Here is a 13402-nt window from a genome sequence, read left to right on the forward strand (position 1 = left end):
CCGTATAGGTGTTCGAGTGTTCGAATCGTAATGCGCAAGAAATGGTACCGAAACCCCGTATTTACATATCTGCCACTGTGCAGGAGTATCCGAATAGGTGTTCGAGTGTTCGAACCGTAATGCGCAAGAATTGGTACGGAAACCCCGTATTTACATATCTGCCACTGTGCAGGAGAATCCGTATAGGTGTTCGAGTGTTCGAACCGTAATGCGTGAGAAATGGTATGTAAACCCCGTATTTACATATCTGCCACTGTGCTGGATAATCCGTATAGGTGTTCGAGTGTTCGAACCGTAATGCGCAAGAAATGGTATCGAAACCCCGTATTTACATATCTGCCACTGTGCAGGAGAATCCGTATAGGTGTTCGAGTCTTCGAACCGTAATGCGCAAGAAATGGTACGGAAACCCTGTATTTACATATCTGCCACTGTGTAGGAGAATCCGCATAGGTGTTCGAGTGTTCGAACCGTAATGTGCAAGAAATGGTATGTAAACCCCGTATTTACATATCTGCCACTGTGCAGGAGAATCCGTATAGGTGTTCGAGTGTTCGAACACTAATGCGCAAGAAATGGTACGGAAACCCCGTATTTACATATCTGCCACTGTGCAGGAGAATCCGTATAGGTGTTCGAGTGTTTGAACCGTAATGCGTGAGAAATGGTATGTAAACCCCGTATTTACATATCTGCCACTGTGCTGGATAATCCGTATAGGTGTTCGAGTGTTCGAACCGTAATGCGCAAGAAATGGTACCGAAACCCCGTATTTACATATCTGCCACTGTGCAGGAGAATCCGTATAGGTGTTCGAGTGTTCAAACCGTAATGCGCAAGAAATGGTATGGAAACCCCGTATTTACATATCTGCCACTGTGCAGGAGAATCCGTATAGGTGTTCGAGTGTTCGAACCGTAATGCGCAAGAAATGGTACCGAAACCCCGTATTTACATATCTGCCACTGTGCAGGAGAATCCGTATAGGTGTTCGAGTGTTCGAACTGTAATGCGTGAGAAATGGTATGGAAACCCCGTATTTACATATCTGCCACTGTGCAGGAGAATCCGTATAGGTGTTCGAGTGTTCGAACCGTAATGCGCAAGAAATGGTACGGAAACCCCGTATTTACATATCTGCCACATTGTAGGAGAATCCGCATAGGTGTTCGAGTGTTCGAACCGTAATGTCCGAGAAATGGTATGGAAAACCCGTATTTACATATCTGCCACTGTGCAGGAGAATCCGTATAGGTGTTCGAGTGTTCGAATCGTAATGCGCAAGAAATGGTACCGAAACCCCGTATTTACATATCTGCCACTGTGCAGGAGTATCCGAATAGGTGTTCGAGTGTTCGAACCGTAATGCGCAAGAATTGGTACGGAAACCCCGTATTTACATATCTGCCACTGTGCAGGAGAATCCGTATAGGTGTTCGAGTGTTCGAACCGTAATGCGTGAGAAATGGTATGTAAACTCCGTATTTACATAACTGCCACTGTGCTGGATAATCCGTATAGGTGTTCGAGTGTTCGAACCGTAATGCGCCAGAAATGGTACCGAAACCCCGTATTTACATATCTGCCACTGTGCAGGAGAATCCGTATAGGTGTTCGAGTGTTCGAACCGTAATGCGCAAGAAATGGTATAGAAACCCCGTTTTTGCATATCTGCCACTGTGCAGGAGAATCCGTATAGGTGTTCGAGTGTTCGAACCGTAATGCGCAAGAAATGGTACCGAAACCCCGTATTTACATATCTGCCACTGTGCAGGAGAATCCGTATAGGTGTTCGAGTGTTCGAACCGTAATGCGCAAGAAATGGTATGTAAACCCCGTATTTACATATCTGCCACTGTGCAGGAGAATCCGTATAGGTGTTCGAGTGTTCGAACCGTAACGCGCAAGAAATGGTACGGAAACCCCGTATTTACATATCTGCCACTGTGCAGGAGAATCCGTATAGGTGTTCGAGTGTTCGAACCGTAATGCGTGAGAAATGGTATGTAAACTCCGTATTTACATAACTGCCACTGTGCTGGATAATCCGTATAGGTGTTCGAGTGTTCGAACCGTAATGCGCCAGATATGGTACCGAAACCCCGTATTTACATATCTGCCACTGTGCAGGAGAATCCGTATAGGTGTTCGAGTGTTCGAACCGTAATGCGCAAGAAATGGTACCGAAACCCCGTATTTACATATCTGCCACTGTGCAGGAGAATCCGTATAGGTGTTCGAGTGTTCAAACCGTAATGCGCAAGAAATGGTATGGAAACCCCGTATTTACATATCTGCCACTGTGCAGGAGAATCCGTATAGGTGTTCGAGTGTTCGAACCGTAATGCGCAAGAAATGGTACCGAAACCCCGTATTTACATATCTGCCGCTGTGCAGGAGAATCCGTATAGGTGTTCGAGTGTTCGAACTGTAATGCGTGAGAAATGGTATGGAAACCCCGTATTTACATATCTGCCACTGTGCAGGAGAATCCGTATAGGTGTTCGAGTGTTCGAACCGTAATGCGCAAGAAATGGTACGGAAACCCCGTATTTACATATCTGCCACATTGTAGGAGAATCCGCATAGGTGTTCGAGTGTTCGAACCGTAATGTGCGAGAAATGGTATGGAAAACCCGTATTTACATATCTGCCACTGTGCAGGAGAATCCGTATAGGTGTTCGAGTGTTCGAATCGTAATGCGCAAGAAATGGTACCGAAACCCCGTATTTACATATCTGCCACTGTGCAGGAGTATCCGAATAGGTGTTCGAGTGTTCGAACCGTAATGCGCAAGAATTGGTACGGAAACCCCGTATTTACATATCTGCCACTGTGCAGGAGAATCCGTATAGGTGTTCGAGTGTTCGAACCGTAATGCGTGAGAAATGGTATGTAAACTCCGTATTTACATAACTGCCACTGTGCTGGATAATCCGTATAGGTGTTCGAGTGTTCGAACCGTAATGCGCCAGAAATGGTACCGAAACCCCGTATTTACATATCTGCCACTGTGCAGGAGAATCCGTATAGGTGTTCGAGTGTTCGAACCGTAATGCGCAAGAAATGGTATAGAAACCCCGTTTTTGCATATCTGCCACTGTGCAGGAGAATCCGTATAGGTGTTCGAGTGTTCGAACCGTAATGCGCAAGAAATGGTACCGAAACCCCGTATTTACATATCTGCCACTGTGCAGGAGAATCCGTATAGGTGTTCGAGTGTTCGAACCGTAATGCGCAAGAAATGGTATGTAAACCCCGTATTTACATATCTGCCACTGTGCAGGAGAATCCGTATAGGTGTTCGAGTGTTCGAACCGTAACGCGCAAGAAATGGTACGGAAACCCCGTATTTACATATCTGCCACTGTGCAGGAGAATCCGTATAGGTGTTCGATTGTTCGAACCGTAATGCACAAGAAATGGTATGTAAACCCCGTATTTACATATCTGCCACTGTGCAGGAGAATCCGTATAGGTGGTCGAGTGTTCGAACCGTAATGCGCAAGAAATGGTACGGAAACCCCGTATTTACATATCTGCCACTGTGCCGGAGAATCCGTATAGGTGTTCGAGCGTTCAAACCGTAATGCGCAAGAAATGGTACGGAAAACCCGTATTTACATATCTGCCACTGTGCCGGAAAATCCGTATAGGTGTTCGATTGTTCGAACCGTAATGCGCAAGAAATGGTATGTAAACCCCGTATTTACATATCTGCCACTGTGCAGGAGAATCCGTATAGGTGTTCGAGTGTTCGAACAGTAATGCGCAAGAAATGGTACGGAAACCCCGTATTTACATATCTGCAACTGTGCAGAAGAATCCGTATAGGTGTTCAAGTGCTCGAACCGTAATGCGTGAGAAATGGTATGTAAACCCCGTATTTACATATCTGCCACTGTGCTGGATAATCCGTATAGGTGTTCGAGTGTTCGAACCGTAACGCGCAAGAAATGGTACCGAAACCCCGTATTTACATATCTGCCACTGTGTAGGAGAATCCGTATAGGTGTTCGAGTGTTCGAACCGTAATGCGCAAGAAATGGTATGGAAACCCCGTATTTACATATCTGCCACTGTGCAGGAGAATCCGTATAGGTGTTCGAGTGTTCGAACCGTAATGCGCAAGAAATGGTACCGAAACCCCGTATTTTCATATCTGCCACTGTGCAGGAGAATCCGTATAGGTGTTCGAGTGTACGAACCGTAATGCGCAAGAAATGGTACGGAAACCCCGTATTTACATATCTGCCACATTGTAGGAGAATCCGCATAGGTGTTCGAGTGTTCGAACCGTAATGTGCGAGAAATGGTATGGAAACCCCGTATTTACATATCTGCCACTGTGCAGGAGAATCCGTATAGGTGTTCGAGTGTTCGAATCGTAATGCGCAAGAAATGGTACCGAAACCCCGTATTTACATATCTGCCACTGTGCAGGAGTATCCGAATAGGTGTTCGAGTGTTCGAACCGTAATGCGCAAGAATTGGTACGGAAACCCCGTATTTACATATCTGCCACTGTGCAGGAGAATCCGTATAGGTGTTCGAGTGTTCGAACCGTAATGCGTGAGAAATGGTATGTAAACCCCGTATTTACATATCTGCCACTGTGCAGGAGAATCCGTATAGGTGTTCGAGTGTTCGAACCGTAACGCGCAAGAAATGGTACGGAAACCCCGTATTTACATATCTGCCACTGTGCAGGAGAATCCGTATAGGTGTTCGATTGTTCGAACCGTAATGCGCAAGAAATGGTATGTAAACCCCGTATTTACATATCTGCCACTGTGCAGGAGAATCCGTATAGGTGTTCGAGTGTTCGAACCGTAACGCGCAAGAAATGGTACGGAAACCCCGTATTTACATATCTGCCACTGTGCTGGATAATCCGTATAGGTGTTCGAGTGTTCGAACCGTAATGCGCAAGAAATGGTATCGAAACCCCGTATTTACATATCTGCCACTGTGCAGGAGAATCCATATAGGTGTTCGAGTCTTCGAACCGTAATGCGCAAGAAATGGTACGGAAACCCCGTATTTACATATCTGCCACGCTGTAGGAGAATCCGCATAGGTGTTCGAGTGTTCGAACCGTAATGTGCAAGAAATGGTATGTAAACCCCGTATTTACATATCTGCCACTGTGCAGGAGAATCCGTATAGGTGTTCGAGTGTTCGAACACTAATGCGCAAGAAATGGTACGGAAACCCCGTATTTACATATCTGCCACTGTGCAGGAGAATCCGTATAGGTGTTCGAGTGTTTGAACCGTAATGCGTGAGAAATGGTATGTAAACCCCGTATTTACATATCTGCCACTGTGCTGGATAATCCGTATAGGTGTTCGAGTGTTCGAACCGTAATGCGCAAGAAATGGTACCGAAACCCCGTATTTACATATCTGCCACTGTGCAGGAGAATCCGTATAGGTGTTCGAGTGTTCAAACCGTAATGCGCAAGAAATGGTATGGAAACCCCGTATTTACATATCTGCCACTGTGCAGGAGAATCCGTATAGGTGTTCGAGTGTTCGAACCGTAATGCGCAAGAAATGGTACCGAAACCCCGTATTTACATATCTGCCACTGTGCAGGAGAATCCGTATAGGTGTTCGAGTGTTCGAACTGTAATGCGTGAGAAATGGTATGGAAACCCCGTATTTACATATCTGCCACTGTGCAGGAGAATCCGTATAGGTGTTCGAGTGTTCGAACCGTAATGCGCAAGAAATGGTACGGAAACCCCGTATTTACATATCTGCCACATTGTAGGAGAATCCGCATAGGTGTTCGAGTGTTCGAACCGTAATGTGCGAGAAATGGTATGGAAAACCCGTATTTACATATCTGCCACTGTGCAGGAGAATCCGTATAGGTGTTCGAGTGTTCGAATCGTAATGCGCAAGAAATGGTACCGAAACCCCGTATTTACATATCTGCCACTGTGCAGGAGTATCCGAATAGGTGTTCGAGTGTTCGAACCGTAATGCGCAAGAATTGGTACGGAAACCCCGTATTTACATATCTGCCACTATGCAGGAGAATCCGTATAGGTGTTCGAGTGTTCGAACCGTAATGCGTGAGAAATGGTATGTAAACTCCGTATTTACATATCTGCCACTGTGCTGGATAATCCGTATAGGTGTTCGAGTGTTCGAACCGTAATGCGCCAGAAATGGAACCGAAACCCCGTATTTACATATCTGCCACTGTGCAGGAGAATCCGTATAGGTGTTCGAGTGTTCGAACCGTAATGCGCAAGAAATGGTATAGAAACCCCGTTTTTGCATATCTGCCACTGTGCAGGAGAATCCGTATAGGTGTTCGAGTGTTCGAACCGTAATGCGCAAGAAATGGTATGTAAACCCCGTATTTACATATCTGCCACTGTGCAGGAGAATCCGTATAGGTGTTCGAGTGTTCGAACCGTAACGCGCAAGAAATGGTACGGAAACCCCGTATTTTGCATATCTGCCACTGTGCAGGAGAATCCGTATAGGTGTTCGATTGTTCGAACCGTAATGCGCAAGAAATGGTATGTAAACCCCGTATTTACATATCTGCCACTGTGCAGGAGAATCCGTATAGGTGGTCGAGTGTTCGAACCGTAATGCGCAAGAAATGGTACGGAAACCCCGTATTTACATATCTGCCACTGTGCCGGAGAATCCGTATAGGTGTTCGAGCGTTCGAACCGTAATGCGCAAGAAATGGTACGGAAAACCCGTATTTACATATCTGCCACTGTGCCGGAAAATCCGTATAGGTGTTCGATTGTTCGAACCGTAATGCGCAAGAAATGGTATGTAAACCCCGTATTTACATATCTGCCACTGTGCAGGAGAATCCGTATAGGTGTTCGAGTGTTCGAACAGTAATGCGCAAGAAATGGTACGGAAACCCCGTATTTACATATCTGCAACTGTGCAGAAGAATCCGTATAGGTGTTCAAGTGCTCGAACCGTAATGCGTGAGAAATGGTATGTAAACCCCGTATTTACATATCTGCCACTGTGCTGGATAATCCGTATAGGTGTTCGAGTGTTCGAACCGTAACGCGCAAGAAATGGTACCGAAACCCCGTATTTACATATCTGCCACTGTGTAGGAGAATCCGTATAGGTGTTCGAGTGTTCGAACCGTAATGCGCAAGAAATGGTATGGAAACCCCGTATTTACATATCTGCCACTGTGCAGGAGAATCCGTATAGGTGTTCGAGTGTTCGAACCGTAATGCGCAAGAAATGGTACCGAAACCCCGTATTTTCATATCTGCCACTGTGCAGGAGAATCCGTATAGGTGTTCGAGTGTACGAACCGTAATGCGCAAGAAATGGTACGGAAACCCCGTATTTACATATCTGCCACATTGTAGGAGAATCCGCATAGGTGTTCGAGTGTTCGAACCGTAATGTGCGAGAAATGGTATGGAAACCCCGTATTTACATATCTGCCACTGTGCAGGAGAATCCGTATAGGTGTTCGAGTGTTCGAATCGTAATGCGCAAGAAATGGTACCGAAACCCCGTATTTACATATCTGCCACTGTGCAGGAGTATCCGAATAGGTGTTCGAGTGTTCGAACCGTAATGCGCAAGAATTGGTACGGAAACCCCGTATTTACATATCTGCCACTGTGCAGGAGAATCCGTATAGGTGTTCGAGTGTTCGAACCGTAATGCGTGAGAAATGGTATGTAAACCCCGTATTTACATATCTGCCACTGTGCTGGATAATCCGTATAGGTGTTCGAGTGTTCGAACCGTAATGCGCAAGAAATGGTATCGAAACCCCGTATTTACATATCTGCCACTGTGCAGGAGAATCCGTATAGGTGTTCGAGTCTTCGAACCGTAATGCGCAAGAAATGGTACGAAAACCCCGTATTTACATATCTGCCACTGTGTAGGAGAATCCGCATAGGTGTTCGAGTGTTCGAACCGTAATGTGCAAGAAATGGTATGTAAACCCCGTATTTACATATCTGCCACTGTGCAGGAGAATCCGTATAGGTGTTCGAGTGTTCGAACACTAATGCGCAAGAAATGGTACGGAAACCCCGTATTTACATATCTGCCACTGTGCAGGAGAATCCGTATAGGTGTTCGAGTGTTTGAACCGTAATGCGTGAGAAATGGTATGTAAACCCCGTATTTACATATCTGCCACTGTGCTGGATAATCCGTATAGGTGTTCGAGTGTTCGAACCGTAATGCGCAAGAAATGGTACCGAAACCCCGTATTTACATATCTGCCACTGTGCAGGAGAATCCGTATAGGTGTTCGAGTGTTCAAACCGTAATGCGCAAGAAATGGTATGGAAACCCCGTATTTACATATCTGCCACTGTGCAGGAGAATCCGTATAGGTGTTCGAGTGTTCGAACCGTAATGCGCAAGAAATGGTACCGAAACCCCGTATTTACATATCTGCCACTGTGCAGGAGAATCCGTATAGGTGTTCGAGTGTTCGAACTGTAATGCGTGAGAAATGGTATGGAAACCCCGTATTTACATATCTGCCACTGTGCAGGAGAATCCGTATAGGTGTTCGAGTGTTCGAACCGTAATGCGCAAGAAATGGTACGGAAACCCCGTATTTACATATCTGCCACATTGTAGGAGAATCCGCATAGGTGTTCGAGTGTTCGAACCGTAATGTGCGAGAAATGGTATGGAAAACCCGTATTTACATATCTGCCACTGTGCAGGAGAATCCGTATAGGTGTTCGAGTGTTCGAATCGTAATGCGCAAGAAATGGTACCGAAACCCCGTATTTACATATCTGCCACTGTGCAGGAGTATCCGAATAGGTGTTCGAGTGTTCGAACCGTAATGCGCAAGAATTGGTACGGAAACCCCGTATTTACATATCTGCCACTATGCAGGAGAATCCGTATAGGTGTTCGAGTGTTCGAACCGTAATGCGTGAGAAATGGTATGTAAACTCCGTATTTACATATCTGCCACTGTGCTGGATAATCCGTATAGGTGTTCGAGTGTTCGAACCGTAATGCGCCAGAAATGGAACCGAAACCCCGTATTTACATATCTGCCACTGTGCAGGAGAATCCGTATAGGTGTTCGAGTGTTCGAACCGTAATGCGCAAGAAATGGTATAGAAACCCCGTTTTTGCATATCTGCCACTGTGCAGGAGAATCCGTATAGGTGTTCGAGTGTTCGAACCGTAATGCGCAAGAAATGGTATGTAAACCCCGTATTTACATATCTGCCACTGTGCAGGAGAATCCGTATAGGTGTTCGAGTGTTCGAACCGTAACGCGCAAGAAATGGTACGGAAACCCCGTATTTACATATCTGCCACTGTGCAGGAGAATCCGTATAGGTGTTCGATTGTTCGAACCGTAATGCGCAAGAAATGGTATGTAAATCCCGTATTTACATGTCTGCCTCTGTGCAGGAGAATCCGTATAGGTGGTCGAGTGTTCGAACCGTAATGCGGAAGAAATGGTACGGAAACCCCGTATTTACATATCTGCCACTGTGCCGGAGAATCCGTATAGGTGTTCGAGCGTTCGAACCGTAATGCGCAAGAAATGGTACGGAAAACCCGTATTTACATATCTGCCACTGTGCCGGAAAATCCGTATAGGTGTTCGATTGTTCGAACCGTAATGCGCAAGAAATGGTATGTAAACCCCGTATTTACATATCTGCCACTGTGCAGGAGAATCCGTATAGGTGTTCGAGTGTTCGAACAGTAATGCGCAAGAAATGGTACGGAAACCCCGTATTTACATATCTGCAACTGTGCAGAAGAATCCGTATAGGTGTTCAAGTGTTCGAACCGTAATGCGTGAGAAATGGTATGTAAACCCCGTATTTACATATCTGCCACTGTGCTGGATAATCCGTATAGGTGTTCGAGTGTTCGAACCGTAACGCGCAAGAAATGGTACCGAAACCCCGTATTTACATATCTGCCACTTTGTTGGAGAATCCGTATAGGTGTTCGAGTGTTCGAACCGTAATGCGCAAGAAATGGTATGGAAACCCCGTATTTACATATCTGCCACTGTGCAGGAGAATCCGTATAGGTGTTCGAGTGTTCGAACCGTAATGCGCAAGAAATGGTACCGAAACCCCGTATTTTCATATCTGCCACTGTGCAGGAGAATCCGTATAGGTGTTCGAGTGTTCGAACCGTAATGCGCAAGAAATGGTACGGAAACCCCGTATTTACATATCTGTCACATTGTAGGAGAATCCGCATAGGTGTTCGAGTGTTCGAACCGTAATATGCGAGAAATGGTATGGAAACCCCGTATTTACATATCTGCCACTGTGCAGGAGAATCCGTATAGGTGTTCGAGTGTTCGAATCGTAATGCGCAAGAAATGGTACCGAAACCCCGTATTTACATATCTGCCACTGTGCAGGAGTATCCGAATAGGTGTTCGAGTGTTCGAACCGTAATGCGCAAGAATTGGTACGGAAACCCCGTATTTACATATCTGCCACTGTGCAGGAGAATCCGTATAGGTGTTCGAGTGTTCGAACCGTAATGCGTGAGAAATGGTATGTAAACCCCGTATTTACATATCTGCCACTGTGCTGGATAATCCGTATAGGTGTTCGAGTGTTCGAACCGTAATGCGCAAGAAATGGTATCGAAACCCCGTATTGACATATCTGCCACTGTGCAGGAGAATCCGTATAGGTGTTCGAGTCTTCGAACCGTAATGCGCAAGAAATGGTACGGAAACCCCGTATTTACATATCTGCCACTGTGTAGGAGAATCCGCATAGGTGTTCGAGTGTTCGAACCGTAATGTGCAAGAAATGGTATGTAAACCCCGTATTTACATATCTGCCACTGTGCAGGAGAATCCGTATAGGTGTTCGAGTGTTCGAACACTAATGCGCAAGAAATGGTACGGAAACCCCGTATTTACATATCTGCCACTGTGCAGGAGAATCCGTATATGTGTTCGAGTGTTTGAACCGTAATGCGTGAGAAATGGTATGTAAACCCCGTATTTACATATCTGCCACTGTGCTGGATAATCCGTATAGGTGTTCGAGTGTTCGAACCGTAATGCGCAAGAAATGGTACCGAAACCCCGTATTTACATATCTGCCACTGTGCAGGAGAATCCGTATAGGTGTTCGAGTGTTCAAACCGTAATGCGCAAGAAATGGTATGGAAACCCCGTATTTACATATCTGCCACTGTGCAGGAGAATCCGTATAGGTGTTCGAGTGTTCGAACCGTAATGCGCAAGAAATGGTACCGAAACGCCGTATTTACATATCTGCCACTGTGCAGGAGAATCCGTATAGGTGTTCGAGTGTTCGAACTGTAATGCGTGAGAAATGGTATGGAAACCCCGTATTTATATATCTGCCACTGTGCAGGAGAATCCGTATAGGTGTTCGAGTGTTCGAACCGTAATGCGCAAGAAATGGTACGGAAACCCCGTATTTACATATCTGCCACATTGTAGGAGAATCCGCATTGGTGTTCGAGTGTTCGAACCGTAATGTGCGAGAAATGGTATGGAAAACCCGTATTTACATATCTGCTACTGTGCAGGAGAATCCGTATAGGTGTTCGAGTGTTCGAATCGTAATGCGCAAGAAATGGTACCGAAACCCCGTATTTACATATCTGCCACTGTGCAGGAGTATCCGAATAGGTGTTCGAGTGTTCGAACCGTAATGCGCAACAATTGGTACGGAAACCCCGTATTTACATATCTGCCACTGTGCAGGAGAATCCGTATAGGTGTTCGAGTGTTCGAACCGTAATGCGTGAGAAATGGTATGTAAACCCCGTATTTACATATCTGCCACTGTGCTGGACAATCCGTATAGGTGTTCGAGTGTTCGAACCGTAATGCGCCAGAAATGGTACCGAAACCCCGTATTTACATATCTGCCACTGTGCAGGAGAATCCGTATAGGTGTTCGAGTGTTCGAACCGTAATGCGCAAGAAATGGTATAGAAACCCCGTTTTTACATATCTGCCACTGTGCAGGAGAATCCGTATAGGTGTTCGAGTGTTCGAACCGTAATGCGCAAGAAATGGTACCGAAACCCCGTATTTACAAATCTGCCACTGTGCAGGAGAATCCGAATAGGTGTTCGAGTGTTCGAACCGTAATGCGCAAGAAATGGTACGGAAACCCCGTATTTACATATCTACCACTTTGTAGGAGAATCCGCATAGGTGTTCGAGTGTTCGAACCGTAATGTGCAAGAAATGGTATGGAAACCCCGTATTTACATATCTGCCACTGTGCAGGAGAATCCGAATAGGTGTTCGAGTGTTCGAACCGTAATGCGCAAGAAATGGTATGTAAACCCGTATTTACATATCTGCCACTGTGCAGGAGAATCCGTATAGGTGTTCGAGTGTTCGAACCGTAATGCGTGAGAAATGGTATGTAAACCCCGTATTTACATATCTGCCACTGTGCAGGAGAATCCGTATAGGTGTTCGAGTGTTCGAACCGTAATGCGCCAGAAATGGTACCGAAACCCCGTATTTACATATCTGCCACTGTGCAGGAGAATCCGTATAGGTGTTCGAGTGTTCGAACCGTAATGCGCAAGAAATGGTATCGAAACCCCGTATTTACATATCTTCCACTGTGCTGGATAATCCGTATAGGTGTTCGAGTCTTCGAACCGTAATGCGCAAGAAATGGTACGGAAACCCCGTATTTACATATCTGCCACTGTGTAGGAGAATCCGCATAGGTGTTCGAGTGTTCGAACCGTAATGTGCAAGAAATGGTATGTAAACCCCGTATTTACATATCTGCCACTGTGCAGGAGAATCCGTATAGGTGTTCGAGTGTTCGAACACTAATGCGCAAGAAATGGTACGGAAACCCCGTATTTACATATCTGCCACTGTGCAGGAGAATCCGTATATGTGTTCGAGTGTTTGAACCGTAATGCGTGAGAAATGGTATGTAAACCCCGTATTTACATATCTGCCACTGTGCTGGATAATCCGTATAGGTGTTCGAGTGTTCGAACCGTAATGCGCAAGAAATGGTACCGAAACCCCGTATTTACATATCTGCCACTGTGCAGGAGAATCCGTATAGGTGTTCGAGTGTTCAAACCGTAATGCGCAAGAAATGGTATGGAAACCCCGTATTTACATATCTGCCACTGTGCAGGAGAATCCGTATAGGTGTTCGAGTGTTCGAACCGTAATGCGCAAGAAATGGTACCGAAACGCCGTATTTACATATCTGCCACTGTGCAGGAGAATCCGTATAGGTGTTCGAGTGTTCGAACTGTAATGCGTGAGAAATGGTATGGAAACCCCGTATTTATATATCTGCCACTGTGCAGGAGAATCCGTATAGGTGTTCGAGTGTTCGAACCGTAATGCGCAAGAAATGGTACGGAA

The sequence above is a fragment of the Camellia sinensis genome, chromosome 15 (assembly GCF_055761805.1).
Source record: "Camellia sinensis isolate YWXY chromosome 15, ASM5576180v1, whole genome shotgun sequence".
Classification (NCBI taxonomy): Eukaryota; Viridiplantae; Streptophyta; class Magnoliopsida; order Ericales; family Theaceae; genus Camellia; species Camellia sinensis.